Source organism: Cryptomeria japonica, unplaced genomic scaffold, assembly GCF_030272615.1.
Source record: "Cryptomeria japonica unplaced genomic scaffold, Sugi_1.0 HiC_scaffold_367, whole genome shotgun sequence".
NCBI classification, from domain to species: Eukaryota; Viridiplantae; Streptophyta; class Pinopsida; order Cupressales; family Cupressaceae; genus Cryptomeria; species Cryptomeria japonica.
Window position 1 is genome coordinate 7501 of NW_026729189.1, and position 14548 is coordinate 22048.

General features: G+C 63.3%; 3 non-coding genes across 3 annotated transcripts; all 3 read right to left on the reverse strand.

The window, feature by feature from the left end:
* Positions 1-1132: 1132 nt before the first annotated feature.
* LOC131871062 (5S ribosomal RNA) lies at positions 1133-1251 on the reverse strand. Its single transcript, XR_009369347.1, has one exon. It is a non-coding gene; the product is annotated as a 5S ribosomal RNA (ribosomal RNA).
* Positions 1252-7165: 5914 nt separating this feature from the next.
* Positions 7166-7284, reverse strand: LOC131871072 (5S ribosomal RNA). Its single transcript, XR_009369357.1, has one exon. It is a non-coding gene; the product is annotated as a 5S ribosomal RNA (ribosomal RNA).
* A 5915-nt stretch (positions 7285-13199) lies between these two features.
* On the reverse strand, positions 13200-13318 carry LOC131871051 (5S ribosomal RNA). The gene has a single exon (XR_009369337.1). It is a non-coding gene; the product is annotated as a 5S ribosomal RNA (ribosomal RNA).
* Between the last annotated feature and the right edge of the window lie 1230 nt (positions 13319-14548).

Sequence of the window (14548 nt, forward strand, 5' to 3'; positions counted from 1 at the left end):
CACGAAGTCGAAAGTCGGGTTAATTGCATTGTTTTCCCCGGGTGCGCTCCGAGGTGCGCAACATCGGTGCGCACCAAGGAGGGCTCCGAAGTGTGCTCCAAGGTGCGCACGATTCGGAGCTCGGTTTGCCCGGGGTGCGCACACCTTGGCTGGGTTGCGCACCCTTTGTGCGCTCCAAGGTGCGCACGAAGTCGGAGCTCGGTTTGCCCCGGGTGCGCACCTTCGCCAGGGTGCGCACCTTGATGCGCACGCCTTGGCTGGGCTGCGCACCTTGGTGGGCGCCATGGTGCGCACCTTTCGTGCGCTCCAAGGTGCGCACGAAGTCGGAGCTCGGTTTGCCCCGGGTGCGCACCTTGGTGGGCGCCATGGTGCACTCCGAGGTGCCCAAGATTGGTGCGCACCAAGGAGCGCTCCGAAGTGCGCTCCAAGGTGCGCAGGTGCGCGCGAAGTCGAAAGTTGGGTTAATTGTCCGGTTTGCCTCGGGTGCGCACCTTGCGTGCACCTTCGCCAGGGTGGGCGCCTTGGTGCGCACACCTTGGCTGGGCTGCGCACCCGGGCGCGCACACCTTGGCACCCGCGTTTCCTTCATTTTAAATTTTTTTTTTTTACAATCTCTCAAGTGGGAAATTCTATAATCTCAACTTTTTTTGCCTTTTCAGGAAACTTTTGAATGGAGCGCATCATTGGTGCGCTCCGAAGTGTGCTCCAAGGTGCGCACCTCTGGTGTGCTCCAAAGCTCTCTCTAGCTGCGTGCACCTGCCCCGGCCGCGCACCCGGCCCCGCCCAGCTTCGCTCACCTGTCCCGGGCGTCTGGTGCGGAACCTTAGAGTAAGAAACATCACCGTGCACCTTGGCCAACGTGCGCGACTCGACCGAGCGCGCACTGGCCGAGGTGCACACCGATTTCACCTGGGTGCGCGCGCAGCACCTCGGGCGCACCGGGGTGCGCGCACAACGCCCGGGTTGCACCGTGGCCTGTGTGCTCGGGGCGCCTCGGGTGCGCGCTCGGTGTCGCCCCCGCGCGCGCGGTAGTGCGGGCAGCGCACCCCGGCCCGGCCCGGCCCCGACGAGAACGCAAACGGGCAAAAGGTTTATTCAAATAGCATTGCGACGCCCGGCGAAAAACTAAAAAAGGGTGCAACACCGGGACTTCCCGGGAGGTCACCCATCCCAGTACTACTCCGGCCCAAGCGCGCTTAACTGCGGAGTTCTGATGGGATCCGGTGCACTAACGCTGGTATGATCGCACCCGTTATGAGCTTGTCGCAGTGTGTACTTAGCAAACCGCGACCCACGTGCGAATCCACCCCGGCCACCCACCCCCGTCGAGGTGCACACCCTCCCTCGCGAAGTGCGCCCCGTTCGCCAAGTGTGAGCCCTGCCCGGGTGCGCGCACCTTGCTAGGGCGTCGGGTGTGCACCCGGCCCGGCCTACGTGCGTGCACCTGGACGGGGCGTCGTGTGCGTGCAGTGTCCCGTCTGCAACGCGGTGCCCACACACCACCTCGGGCGCAACGACCTGCGCTCACATGTGGGCCGAGTGCACCTTGGTGCATGTTCGGGGCGCCTCGGGTGCACGCTCGATCTTGCCCCGGTGCACCAAGGCGCTCGGTTTGCCCCGGGTGCGCACTTGGTGCAAGGTGGGCACCCAAAATAGGGATCAAGCACCAAAACACAAGTTTCGGGATGCAAAATGGGACCCAAGGACCACAAATGCGTTCCAAGACCCATGATGGGTCCACGAGAACAAAAATGTGTTCCGAGACTTAATAAACAAATATTGGGTTTTAGGAGAAGAAACATGCTCTGATGCCCAAAACGAGAATCGACCCCGAAAAGGCCACAGGCCAAAAGTGGGATGCGAGACAAAAAAAAATGGGACCCGAGGACCAAAATTGGGTTCCCAGGTCGAAGACAGGGCAACCGGACAAGAAACGACCTCTAAGGCTCGAAATGAGTCCCGACGACTAAAACTTGACAAGAAGCACCCATCAGGCACCCAACTCGACACCCATGGGATGCCGACCCACCCGGGCTTCCACCTAGCACACCTTGGCACCCACCCACCCTCGCACCCAACCTCGCACCCAACTTAGCACCTTTGAACCCACATTGGCACTCACCCTGACCCTGGCACCTTGGAACCCACATTGGCACTCACCTTGACCCTGGCACCCACCTTTGCACTCACCTTGGGACCCACCCTGGCTCCCACCTCGGCACCCACCCAGACACCCACCTTGGTTCCTTGGCACCCACCTTGGATCCTTGGCACCCACCCCGACACCCACCTTGGCACGCAACTTGGCTACTTGCCACCCACCTTGGCTCCTTGACGCCCACCCCGACAACCACCCCGTGACCTACCCTGGCTAGGGTTGGTGCACACCCACCCTGGTGCCCACCTTGGCACCCACCCCATGACCCACCTTGGCACGCACCTTAGTACCCACCCCGTTACCCACCCTAGGACCCACCCCGTGACCCACCTTGGCCAGGGTGGGTGCCTTGGTGCGCACAACTTGCCTGGGCTGCACACCAGGGCGGGCTCAAGATGGCACCCGCGTTCCGTTTTTTTCACTATCTTTCAAAACGGAAATTTTAAAATCTCGTTTTTTTTTTTTTTTGCCTTTTCTGGAAATTAGTGAAGGCAGCGCATCAAAGGTGCGCAATGCTGGTGCGAACCCAGGAGCGCTCCGATGTGTGCTCCAAGGTGCGGCGTGCACGAAGTCCGAGCCCGGCTTGCCCCGGGTGCGCACCTCGCGTGCACCTTCGCCGGGGTGAGCACCTTGGCTGGGTTGCGCGCCCTGGTGCGCACCAAGGAGCGCTCTGAAGTGTGCTCCAAGGTGCGGCGTGCACGAAGTCGGAGCTCGGTTTGCCCCGGGTGTGCACCTCGGGTGCGCACCTCGCGTGCACCTTCGCTGCGGTGGGCACCTTGGCTGGGTTGCGCGCCTTGGTGGGCACCATGCAGTGCACGAAGTCGGAGCCCGGTTTGCCCCGGGCGCGCACCTCCGCCAGGGTGGGCACCTTGGTGCGCACAACTTGCCTGGGCTGCGCACCAGGAAGGGCTCAAGATGGCACCCGCGTTCCGTTTTTTTCACTATCTTTCAGAACGGAAATTTTAAAATATCGTTTTTTTTTGCCTTTTCTGGAAATTAGTGAAGGCAGCGCATCAAAGGTGCGCAACGCTGGTGCGAACCTGGGAGCGCTCCGATGTGTGCTCCAAGGTGCGGCGTGCACGAAGTCGGAGCCCGGTTTGCCCCGGGTGCGCCCTGGTGGGCACCATGGTGCGCACCAAGGAGCGCTCCGAAGTGTGCTCCAAGGTGCGGCCTGCACGAAGTCGGAGCCCGGTTTGCCCCGGGCGTGCACCGCGGGTGGGCACCTTGGTGCGCATGCCTTGCCTGGGCTGCGCACCAGGGCGGGCTCAAGATGGCACCCGCGTTCCGTTTTTTTCACTATCTTTCAAAACGGAAATTTTAAAATCTCATTTTTTTTTGCCTTTTCTGGAAATTAGTGAAGGCAGCGCATCAAAGGTGCGCACCTCGCTGCCCACCACGGTGCGCAACGCCGGTGGGCACCCGGGAGTGCTTCGAAGTGTGCTCCAAGGTGCTGCGTGCACGTTGTCGGAGCCCGGTTTGCCCCGGGTGCGCACCTCGCGTGCACCTTCGTCGGGGTGGGCACCTTGGCTGGGTTTGCCCCGGCTGCGCTCCGAAGCGGGGTTATTGGAGCGCCGCCTCTTTTTTTGTCGGAGCGTTTGGTGGGGTTTCTCGCATTGGCTCTTCCCAGGCCCGGTTGCCACCCTGGCGCGCACGAAGTCGGAAGTAGGGTTAATTGCCCGGGTGCGCACCTTTGCCAGGGTGGGCACCTTACCTGGGCTGTGCACCAGGGCGGGCTCAAGATGGCACCCGCGTTCCGTTTTTTTCACTATCTTTCAAAACGGAAATTTTAAAATCTCCTCTTTTTTTTGCCTTTTCTGGAAATTAGTGAAGGCAGCGCATCAAAGGTGCGCACCTCGCTGCCCACCTTGGTGTGCTCTGAGGTGCGCACCCGGGAGCGCTACGAAGTGTGCTCCAAGGTGCGGCGTGCACGTTGTCGGAGCCCGGTTTGCCCCGGGTGCGCACCTCGCCTGCACCTTGGCCGGGGTGGGCACCCTCGCTGGGTTTGCCCAGGGTGCGCTCCGAAGCGGGGTTACTGGAGCGCCCCCTCTTTTTTTGTCAGAGCGTTTGGTGGGGTTTCTCGCATTGGCTCTTCCCAGGCCCGGTTGTTGGGTGCGCTCCCACCCTGGCGCGCGCGAAGTTGGAAGTTGGGTTAATTGCCCGGGCGCGCACCTTCGCCAGGGTGGGCACCTTGGTGCGCACACCTTGGCTGGGCTGCGCACCAGGGCGGGCTCAAGATGGCACCAGCATTCCCTTTTTCTCACTATCTTTCAAAACGGAAATTTTAAAATCTCGTTTTTTTTTGCCTTTTATGGAAATTAGTGAAGGCATCGCATCAAAGGTGCGCACCTCGCTGCCCACCTTGGTGTGCTCCGAGGTGCCCACCACGGTGCGCTCCGAGGTGCCCACCACGGTGCGCAACGCCGGTGCGAACCCGGGAGCGCCCCGATGTGTGCTCCAAGGTGCGGCGTGCACGAAGCCGGACCCCGGTTTGCCCCGGGTGCGCACCTCGCGTGCACCTTGGTGCGCACACCTTGGCTGGGTTGCGCGGCCTGGTGGGCACCATGGTGCGCACCAAGGAGCGCTCCAAAGTGTGCTCCAAGGTGCGGCGTGCACGAAGTCCTAGCCCGGTTTGCCCCGGGTGCGCACCTTCGCCGCGGTGGGCACCATGGCGTGCACGAAGTCGGAGCCCGGTTTGCCCCGGGTGCGCACCTCGCGTGCACCTTCGCCGGGGTGGGCACCTCGGCTGGGTTGCGCGCCCTGGTGCGCACCAAGGAGCGCTCCGAAGTGTGCTCCAAGGTGCGGCGTGCACGAAGTCGGAGCCCGGTTTGCCCCGGGTGCGCACCTTCGCCGCGGTGGGCACCCTGGTGCGCACCATGGCGTGCACGAAGTCGGAGCCCGGTTTGCCCCGGGTGCGCACCTCGCGTGCACCTTCGGCGGGGTTGCGCGCCCTGGTGCGCACCAAGGAGCGCTCCGAAGTGTGCTCCAAGGTGCGGCGTGCACGAAGTCGGAGCCCGGTTTGCCCCGGGTGCGCACCTCGCGTGCACCTTCGGCGGGGTTGCGCGCCCTGGTGGGCACCATGGTGCGCACCAAGGAGCGCTCCGAAGTGTGCTCCAAGGTGCGGCGTGCACGAAGTCGGAGCCCGGTTTGCCCCGGGTGCGCACCTCGCGTGCACCTTCGCCGCGGTGGGCACCATGGCGTGCACGAAGTCGGAGCCCGGTTTGCCCCGGGTGCGCACCTCGCGTGCACCTTCGCCGGGGTGGGCACCTCGGCTGGGTTGCGCGCCCTGGTGCGCACCAAGGAGCGCTCCGAAGTGTGCTCCAAGGTGCGGCGTGCACGAAGTCGGAGCCCGGTTTGCCCCGGGTGCGCACCTCGCGTGCACCTTCGCCGCGGTGGGCACCATGGCGTGCACGAAGTCGGAGCCCGGTTTGCCCCGGGTGCGCACCCCGCGTGCACCTTCGCCGGGGTGGGCACCTCGGCTGGGTTGCGCGCCCTGGTGCGCACCAAGGAGCGCTCCGAAGTGTGCTCCAAGGTGCGGCGTGCACGAAGTCGGAGCCCGGTTTGCCCCGGGTGCGCACCTCGCGTGCACCTTCGCCGCGGTGGGCACCTTGGCTGGGTTGGGCACCATTGAGCGCTCCGAAGTGTGCTCCAAGGTGCGCACCATGGCCCTCCAAGGTGCGCAGCATGGCGTGCACGAAGTCGGAGCCCGGTTTGCCCCGGGTGCGCACCTCGCGTGCACCTTCGCCAGGGTGGGCACCTCGGTGCGCACACCTTCTCAATGTTTTCTTGCCTTTTCTGGAAATTGGTGAAGGCAGCGCATCAAAGGTGCGCACCTCGGTGTGCTCCGAGGTGCGAACCCGAGAGCGCTCCGAGGTGCCCACGAAGTCGAAAGTCGGGTTAATTGCATTGTTTTCCCCGGGTGCGCTCCGAGGTGCGCAACATCGGTGCGCACCAAGGAGGGCTCCGAAGTGTGCTCCAAGGTGCGCACGATTCGGAGCTCGGTTTGCCCGGGGTGCGCACACCTTGGCTGGGTTGCGCACCCTTTGTGCGCTCCAAGGTGCGCACGAAGTCGGAGCTCGGTTTGCCCCGGGTGCGCACCTTCGCCAGGGTGCGCACCTTGATGCGCACGCCTTGGCTGGGCTGCGCACCTTGGTGGGCGCCATGGTGCGCACCTTTCGTGCGCTCCAAGGTGCGCACGAAGTCGGAGCTCGGTTTGCCCCGGGTGCGCACCTTGGTGGGCGCCATGGTGCACTCCGAGGTGCCCAAGATTGGTGCGCACCAAGGAGCGCTCCGAAGTGCGCTCCAAGGTGCGCAGGTGCGCGCGAAGTCGAAAGTTGGGTTAATTGTCCGGTTTGCCTCGGGTGCGCACCTTGCGTGCACCTTCGCCAGGGTGGGCGCCTTGGTGCGCACACCTTGGCTGGGCTGCGCACCCGGGCGCGCACACCTTGGCACCCGCGTTTCCTTCATTTTAAATTTTTTTTTTTTACAATCTCTCAAGTGGGAAATTCTATAATCTCAACTTTTTTTGCCTTTTCAGGAAACTTTTGAATGGAGCGCATCATTGGTGCGCTCCGAAGTGTGCTCCAAGGTGCGCACCTCTGGTGTGCTCCAAAGCTCTCTCTAGCTGCGTGCACCTGCCCCGGCCGCGCACCCGGCCCCGCCCAGCTTCGCTCACCTGTCCCGGGCGTCTGGTGCGGAACCTTAGAGTAAGAAACATCACCGTGCACCTTGGCCAACGTGCGCGACTCGACCGAGCGCGCACTGGCCGAGGTGCACACCGATTTCACCTGGGTGCGCGCGCAGCACCTCGGGCGCACCGGGGTGCGCGCACAACGCCCGGGTTGCACCGTGGCCTGTGTGCTCGGGGCGCCTCGGGTGCGCGCTCGGTGTCGCCCCCGCGCGCGCGGTAGTGCGGGCAGCGCACCCCGGCCCGGCCCGGCCCCGACGAGAACGCAAACGGGCAAAAGGTTTATTCAAATAGCATTGCGACGCCCGGCGAAAAACTAAAAAAGGGTGCAACACCGGGACTTCCCGGGAGGTCACCCATCCCAGTACTACTCCGGCCCAAGCGCGCTTAACTGCGGAGTTCTGATGGGATCCGGTGCACTAACGCTGGTATGATCGCACCCGTTATGAGCTTGTCGCAGTGTGTACTTAGCAAACCGCGACCCACGTGCGAATCCACCCCGGCCACCCACCCCCGTCGAGGTGCACACCCTCCCTCGCGAAGTGCGCCCCGTTCGCCAAGTGTGAGCCCTGCCCGGGTGCGCGCACCTTGCTAGGGCGTCGGGTGTGCACCCGGCCCGGCCTACGTGCGTGCACCTGGACGGGGCGTCGTGTGCGTGCAGTGTCCCGTCTGCAACGCGGTGCCCACACACCACCTCGGGCGCAACGACCTGCGCTCACATGTGGGCCGAGTGCACCTTGGTGCATGTTCGGGGCGCCTCGGGTGCACGCTCGATCTTGCCCCGGTGCACCAAGGCGCTCGGTTTGCCCCGGGTGCGCACTTGGTGCAAGGTGGGCACCCAAAATAGGGATCAAGCACCAAAACACAAGTTTCGGGATGCAAAATGGGACCCAAGGACCACAAATGCGTTCCAAGACCCATGATGGGTCCACGAGAACAAAAATGTGTTTCGAGACTTAATAAACAAATATTGGGTTTTAGGAGAAGAAACATGCTCTGATGCCCAAAACGAGAATCGACCCCGAAAAGGCCACAGGCCAAAAGTGGGATGCGAGACAAAAAAAAATGGGACCCGAGGACCAAAATTGGGTTCCCAGGTCGAAGACAGGGCAACCGGACAAGAAACGACCTCTAAGGCTCGAAATGAGTCCCGACGACTAAAACTTGACAAGAAGCACCCATCAGGCACCCAACTCGACACCCATGGGATGCCGACCCACCCGGGCTTCCACCTAGCACACCTTGGCACCCACCCACCCTCGCACCCAACCTCGCACCCAACTTAGCACCTTTGAACCCACATTGGCACTCACCCTGACCCTGGCACCTTGGAACCCACATTGGCACTCACCTTGACCCTGGCACCCACCTTTGCACTCACCTTGGGACCCACCCTGGCTCCCACCTCGGCACCCACCCAGACACCCACCTTGGTTCCTTGGCACCCACCTTGGATCCTTGGCACCCACCCCGACACCCACCTTGGCACGCAACTTGGCTACTTGCCACCCACCTTGGCTCCTTGACGCCCACCCCGACAACCACCCCGTGACCTACCCTGGCTAGGGTTGGTGCACACCCACCCTGGTGCCCACCTTGGCACCCACCCCATGACCCACCTTGGCACGCACCTTAGTACCCACCCCGTTACCCACCCTAGGACCCACCCCGTGACCCACCTTGGCCAGGGTGGGTGCCTTGGTGCGCACAACTTGCCTGGGCTGCACACCAGGGCGGGCTCAAGATGGCACCCGCGTTCCGTTTTTTTCACTATCTTTCAAAACGGAAATTTTAAAATCTCGTTTTTTTTTTTTTTTTGCCTTTTCTGGAAATTAGTGAAGGCAGCGCATCAAAGGTGCGCAATGCTGGTGCGAACCCGGGAGCGCTCCGATGTGTGCTCCAAGGTGCGGCGTGCACGAAGTCCGAGCCCGGCTTGCCCCGGGTGCGCACCTCGCGTGCACCTTCGCCGGGGTGAGCACCTTGGCTGGGTTGCGCGCCCTGGTGCGCACCAAGGAGCGCTCTGAAGTGTGCTCCAAGGTGCGGCGTGCACGAAGTCGGAGCTCGGTTTGCCCCGGGTGTGCACCTCGGGTGCGCACCTCGCGTGCACCTTCGCTGCGGTGGGCACCTTGGCTGGGTTGCGCGCCTTGGTGGGCACCATGCAGTGCACGAAGTCGGAGCCCGGTTTGCCCCGGGCGCGCACCTCCGCCAGGGTGGGCACCTTGGTGCGCACAACTTGCCTGGGCTGCGCACCAGGAAGGGCTCAAGATGGCACCCGCGTTCCGTTTTTTTCACTATCTTTCAGAACGGAAATTTTAAAATATCGTTTTTTTTTGCCTTTTCTGGAAATTAGTGAAGGCAGCGCATCAAAGGTGCGCAACGCTGGTGCGAACCTGGGAGCGCTCCGATGTGTGCTCCAAGGTGCGGCGTGCACGAAGTCGGAGCCCGGTTTGCCCCGGGTGCGCCCTGGTGGGCACCATGGTGCGCACCAAGGAGCGCTCCGAAGTGTGCTCCAAGGTGCGGCCTGCACGAAGTCGGAGCCCGGTTTGCCCCGGGCGTGCACCGCAGGTGGGCACCTTGGTGCGCATGCCTTGCCTGGGCTGCGCACCAGGGCGGGCTCAAGATGGCACCCGCGTTCCGTTTTTTTCACTATCTTTCAAAACGGAAATTTTAAAATCTCATTTTTTTTTGCCTTTTCTGGAAATTAGTGAAGGCAGCGCATCAAAGGTGCGCACCTCGCTGCCCACCACGGTGCGCAACGCCGGTGGGCACCCGGGAGTGCTTCGAAGTGTGCTCCAAGGTGCTGCGTGCACGTTGTCGGAGCCCGGTTTGCCCCGGGTGCGCACCTCGCGTGCACCTTCGTCGGGGTGGGCACCTTGGCTGGGTTTGCCCCGGCTGCGCTCCGAAGCGGGGTTATTGGAGCGCCGCCTCTTTTTTTGTCGGAGCGTTTGGTGGGGTTTCTCGCATTGGCTCTTCCCAGGCCCGGTTGCCACCCTGGCGCGCACGAAGTCGGAAGTAGGGTTAATTGCCCGGGTGCGCACCTTTGCCAGGGTGGGCACCTTACCTGGGCTGTGCACCAGGGCGGGCTCAAGATGGCACCCGCGTTCCGTTTTTTTCACTATCTTTCAAAACGGAAATTTTAAAATCTCCTCTTTTTTTTGCCTTTTCTGGAAATTAGTGAAGGCAGCGCATCAAAGGTGCGCACCTCGCTGCCCACCTTGGTGTGCTCTGAGGTGCGCACCCGGGAGCGCTACGAAGTGTGCTCCAAGGTGCGGCGTGCACGTTGTCGGAGCCCGGTTTGCCCCGGGTGCGCACCTCGCCTGCACCTTGGCCGGGGTGGGCACCCTGGCTGGGTTTGCCCAGGGTGCGCTCCGAAGCGGGGTTACTGGAGCGCCCCCTCTTTTTTTGTCAGAGCGTTTGGTGGGGTTTCTCGCATTGGCTCTTCCCAGGCCCGGTTGTTGGGTGCGCTCCCACCCTGGCGCGCGCGAAGTTGGAAGTTGGGTTAATTGCCCGGGCGCGCACCTTCGCCAGGGTGGGCACCTTGGTGCGCACACCTTGGCTGGGCTGCGCACCAGGGCGGGCTCAAGATGGCACCAGCATTCCCTTTTTCTCACTATCTTTCAAAACGGAAATTTTAAAATCTCGTTTTTTTTTGCCTTTTATGGAAATTAGTGAAGGCATCGCATCAAAGGTGCGCACCTCGCTGCCCACCTTGGTGTGCTCCGAGGTGCCCACCACGGTGCGCTCCGAGGTGCCCACCACGGTGCGCAACGCCGGTGCGAACCCGGGAGCGCCCCGATGTGTGCTCCAAGGTGCGGCGTGCACGAAGCCGGACCCCGGTTTGCCCCGGGTGCGCACCTCGCGTGCACCTTGGTGCGCACACCTTGGCTGGGTTGCGCGGCCTGGTGGGCACCATGGTGCGCACCAAGGAGCGCTCCAAAGTGTGCTCCAAGGTGCGGCGTGCACGAAGTCCTAGCCCGGTTTGCCCCGGGTGCGCACCTTCGCCGCGGTGGGCACCATGGCGTGCACGAAGTCGGAGCCCGGTTTGCCCCGGGTGCGCACCTCGCGTGCACCTTCGCCGGGGTGGGCACCTCGGCTGGGTTGCGCGCCCTGGTGCGCACCAAGGAGCGCTCCGAAGTGTGCTCCAAGGTGCGGCGTGCACGAAGTCGGAGCCCGGTTTGCCCCGGGTGCGCACCTTCGCCGCGGTGGGCACCCTGGTGCGCACCATGGCGTGCACGAAGTCGGAGCCCGGTTTGCCCCGGGTGCGCACCTCGCGTGCACCTTCGGCGGGGTTGCGCGCCCTGGTGCGCACCAAGGAGCGCTCCGAAGTGTGCTCCAAGGTGCGGCGTGCACGAAGTCGGAGCCCGGTTTGCCCCGGGTGCGCACCTCGCGTGCACCTTCGGCGGGGTTGCGCGCCCTGGTGGGCACCATGGTGCGCACCAAGGAGCGCTCCGAAGTGTGCTCCAAGGTGCGGCGTGCACGAAGTCGGAGCCCGGTTTGCCCCGGGTGCGCACCTCGCGTGCACCTTCGCCGCGGTGGGCACCATGGCGTGCACGAAGTCGGAGCCCGGTTTGCCCCGGGTGCGCACCTCGCGTGCACCTTCGCCGGGGTGGGCACCTCGGCTGGGTTGCGCGCCCTGGTGCGCACCAAGGAGCGCTCCGAAGTGTGCTCCAAGGTGCGGCGTGCACGAAGTCGGAGCCCGGTTTGCCCCGGGTGCGCACCTCGCGTGCACCTTCGCCGCGGTGGGCACCATGGCGTGCACGAAGTCGGAGCCCGGTTTGCCCCGGGTGCGCACCCCGCGTGCACCTTCGCCGGGGTGGGCACCTCGGCTGGGTTGCGCGCCCTGGTGCGCACCAAGGAGCGCTCCGAAGTGTGCTCCAAGGTGCGGCGTGCACGAAGTCGGAGCCCGGTTTGCCCCGGGTGCGCACCTCGCGTGCACCTTCGCCGCGGTGGGCACCTTGGCTGGGTTGGGCACCATTGAGCGCTCCGAAGTGTGCTCCAAGGTGCGCACCATGGCCCTCCAAGGTGCGCAGCATGGCGTGCACGAAGTCGGAGCCCGGTTTGCCCCGGGTGCGCACCTCGCGTGCACCTTCGCCAGGGTGGGCACCTCGGTGCGCACACCTTCTCAATGTTTTCTTGCCTTTTCTGGAAATTGGTGAAGGCAGCGCATCAAAGGTGCGCACCTCGGTGTGCTCCGAGGTGCGAACCCGAGAGCGCTCCGAGGTGCCCACGAAGTCGAAAGTCGGGTTAATTGCATTGTTTTCCCCGGGTGCGCTCCGAGGTGCGCAACATCGGTGCGCACCAAGGAGGGCTCCGAAGTGTGCTCCAAGGTGCGCACGATTCGGAGCTCGGTTTGCCCGGGGTGCGCACACCTTGGCTGGGTTGCGCACCCTTTGTGCGCTCCAAGGTGCGCACGAAGTCGGAGCTCGGTTTGCCCCGGGTGCGCACCTTCGCCAGGGTGCGCACCTTGATGCGCACGCCTTGGCTGGGCTGCGCACCTTGGTGGGCGCCATGGTGCGCACCTTTCGTGCGCTCCAAGGTGCGCACGAAGTCGGAGCTCGGTTTGCCCCGGGTGCGCACCTTGGTGGGCGCCATGGTGCACTCCGAGGTGCCCAAGATTGGTGCGCACCAAGGAGCGCTCCGAAGTGCGCTCCAAGGTGCGCAGGTGCGCGCGAAGTCGAAAGTTGGGTTAATTGTCCGGTTTGCCTCGGGTGCGCACCTTGCGTGCACCTTCGCCAGGGTGGGCGCCTTGGTGCGCACACCTTGGCTGGGCTGCGCACCCGGGCGCGCACACCTTGGCACCCGCGTTTCCTTCATTTTAAATTTTTTTTTTTTACAATCTCTCAAGTGGGAAATTCTATAATCTCAACTTTTTTTGCCTTTTCAGGAAACTTTTGAATGGAGCGCATCATTGGTGCGCTCCGAAGTGTGCTCCAAGGTGCGCACCTCTGGTGTGCTCCAAAGCTCTCTCCAGCTGCGTGCACCTGCCCCGGCCGCGCACCCGGCCCCGCCCAGCTTCGCTCACCTGTCCCGGGCGTCTGGTGCGGAACCTTAGAGTAAGAAACATCACCGTGCACCTTGGCCAACGTGCGCGACTCGACCGAGCGCGCACTGGCCGAGGTGCACACCGATTTCACCTGGGTGCGCGCGCAGCACCTCGGGCGCACCGGGGTGCGCGCACAACGCCCGGGTTGCACCGTGGCCTGTGTGCTCGGGGCGCCTCGGGTGCGCGCTCGGTGTCGCCCCCGCGCGCGCGGTAGTGCGGGCAGCGCACCCCGGCCCGGCCCGGCCCCGACGAGAACGCAAACGGGCAAAAGGTTTATTCAAATAGCATTGCGACGCCCGGCGAAAAACTAAGAAAGGGTGCAACACCGGGACTTCCCGGGAGGTCACCCATCCTAGTACTACTCCGGCCCAAGCGCGCTTAACTGCGGAGTTCTGATGGGATCCGGTGCACTAACGCTGGTATGATCGCACCCGTTATGAGCTTGTCGCAGTGTGTACTTAGCAAACCGCGACCCACGTGCGAATCCACCCCGGCCACCCACCCCCGTCGAGGTGCACACCCTCCCTCGCGAAGTGCGCCCCGTTCGCCAAGTGTGAGCCCTGCCCGGGTGCGCGCACCTTGCTAGGGCGTCGGGTGTGCACCCGGCCCGGCCTACGTGCGTGCACCTGGACGGGGCGTCGTGTGCGTGCAGTGTCCCGTCTGCAACGCGGTGCCCACACACCACCTCGGGCGCAACGACCTGCGCTCACATGTGGGCCGAGTGCACCTTGGTGCATGTTCGGGGCGCCTCGGGTGCACGCTCGATCTTGCCCCGGTGCACCAAGGCGCTCGGTTTGCCCCGGGTGCGCACTTGGTGCAAGGTGGGCACCCAAAATAGGGATCAAGCACCAAAACACAAGTTTCGGGATGCAAAATGGGACCCAAGGACCACAAATGCGTTCCAAGACCCATGATGGGTCCACGAGAACAAAAATGTGTTCCGAGACTTAATAAACAAATATTGGGTTTTAGGAGAAGAAACATGCTCTGATGCCCAAAACGAGAATCGACCCCGAAAAGGCCACAGGCCAAAAGTGGGATGCGAGACAAAAAAAAATGGGACCCGAGGACCAAAATTGGGTTCCCAGGTCGAAGACAGGGCAACCGGACAAGAAACGACCTCTAAGGCTCGAAATGAGTCCCGACGACTAAAACTTGACAAGAAGCACCCATCAGGCACCCAACTCGACACCCATGGGATGCCGACCCACCCGGGCTTCCACCTAGCACACCTTGGCACCCACCCACCCTCGCACCCAACCTCGCACCCAACTTAGCACCTTTGAACCCACATTGGCACTCACCCTGACCCTGGCACCTTGGAACCCACATTGGCACTCACCTTGACCCTGGCACCCACCTTTGCACTCACCTTGGGACCCACCCTGGCTCCCACCTCGGCACCCACCCAGACACCCACCTTGGTTCCTTGGCACCCACCTTGGATCCTTGGCACCCACCCCGACACCCACCTTGGCACGCAACTTGGCTACTTGCCACCCACCTTGGCTCCTTGACGCCCACCCCGACAACCACCCCGTGACCTACCCTGGCTAGGGTTGGTGCACACCCACCCTGGTGCCCACCTTGGCACCCACCCCATGACCCACCTTGGCACGCACCTTAGTACCCACCCTGTTACCCACCCTAGGACCCACCCCGT